The 1,486-nt window shown below is 38.8% G+C and overlaps 1 pseudogene; it reads left to right on the forward strand.

The window, feature by feature from the left end:
* Window positions 1-1,027: 1,027 nt before the first annotated feature.
* On the forward strand, window positions 1,028-1,207 carry LOC146830848 (U2 spliceosomal RNA; annotated as a pseudogene).
* The last annotated feature ends 279 nt before the right edge of the window (window positions 1,208-1,486 follow it).

Consider the following 1,486-nt stretch of genomic DNA (forward strand, 5'->3'; position numbering starts at 1 on the left):
TATAGCATGATTGGCCTCAGGCAAGGGAGGTAGCTTCTGCTTAGTCACGCAGCATCAGCTTCCTTGGACTAAAGCTTACGTGTCCTTAACAAGGTGATTCAGCCAGGGTCATTGCTTGTCCATTGACTATGTGAGGGCAAGAAACAAAATGGATGCCGTATCTAAGATGGATGCCATGAATTTACAACAGAATGCCCTATTTCTCAGTGAATCCATGCTCGTAGCACAGCGAAAACACTGTCACATACTAAATGGATCATTTACGGTTCACTGGTACCAAAATCGTGTCAGTACTATGATACCGAACACACGGGTTTGGATCGCTACAGAACCTCAGAAATGAGTGAAAATTATACTGCCACACTTTGTCATAAATACAGAATGTTAGTGCTCTAGTTTAGGGACATAGCTTCAGGGAAAGTATTTGAGGCGTGACTCCCTAACAATAAATGCATTCTTGCCTTGGCAGCTGAGAATGGGGTCCCTGATTCGGATCTGTTATCTCTGTGTTGTATTTCTCTTTGTTAGCAACAAATGACAGACAAAACAGTGTAAACAAGAGAGCAATAAAGAAGAGTCTAGTTTCTGAAATTCAAAATGTGATACCAGGTAACCAGCTTCTGTGCTTGTCCAGATTGTATGATCCTCGACAAATATTTTATTTCAGAGCCTTTATTTCTTTATTGTTACATATGAGTGCACTTTAAAACACTTGAATTCAGGATTGTCACTGCACAAGCACTTCTTATATTCGATATAGTAGGCTATAATGTTGCCCCATCTATAATAAGAATCTAGACCATGTTTAGGGTTTACATGACTACTGACTTTCCTCCTAGTTCACTAATGGCATTGTCATTGGGGGATGACCTATGAATGTTTCTAAAAACGATCACTTAATACATTTCTGACTATGCAGTAGTATAATCTGTTATACTAAGATAAAATATTTTGCATGAAAGAGAAATAAACACTTTTTTGAATTTGAAGAGATTGTATCATATTTTTACATTATGTTTGTTGGACAATCGCTTCTCGGCCTTTTGGCTAAGATCAAGTGTAGTATCTGTTCTTATCAGTTTAATGTTTGTTGGACAATATACCAGCCAAATGTTTTCTTGGCTCATACACAGACTCATAGGTCCAGATGTACGACCATTTGCTTTTGCGAATTGCAATTTGCGCGTCGCAATAGCAAATGTACAACAGTGTCAGAGACACTATTAGTGATTCCCAATGGGGTCGCAAAATGAGAGGCTCATGAATATTAATGAGCCACTCGCAATTTGCTGCTGGGCTCAGCAGACCTCCATGTCTGGAACTGCTGTTCAATAAAGCAGTTTTTTATAAAAAAAAATGCTTTCCGTTTTCCTTAAAGGAAAACGGGATGCATTTAAAGAGGAAAAAATGTTTCATTTTTTAAGGGCAGGTAGTGGTCCCTGGGACCACTGCCATCCCTTAAAAAATATTTTTGGAGCCAGTCACA

This window comes from Triturus cristatus, chromosome 5_1 (assembly GCF_964204655.1).
Source record: "Triturus cristatus chromosome 5_1, aTriCri1.1, whole genome shotgun sequence".
Taxonomy (NCBI): domain Eukaryota; kingdom Metazoa; phylum Chordata; class Amphibia; order Caudata; family Salamandridae; genus Triturus; species Triturus cristatus.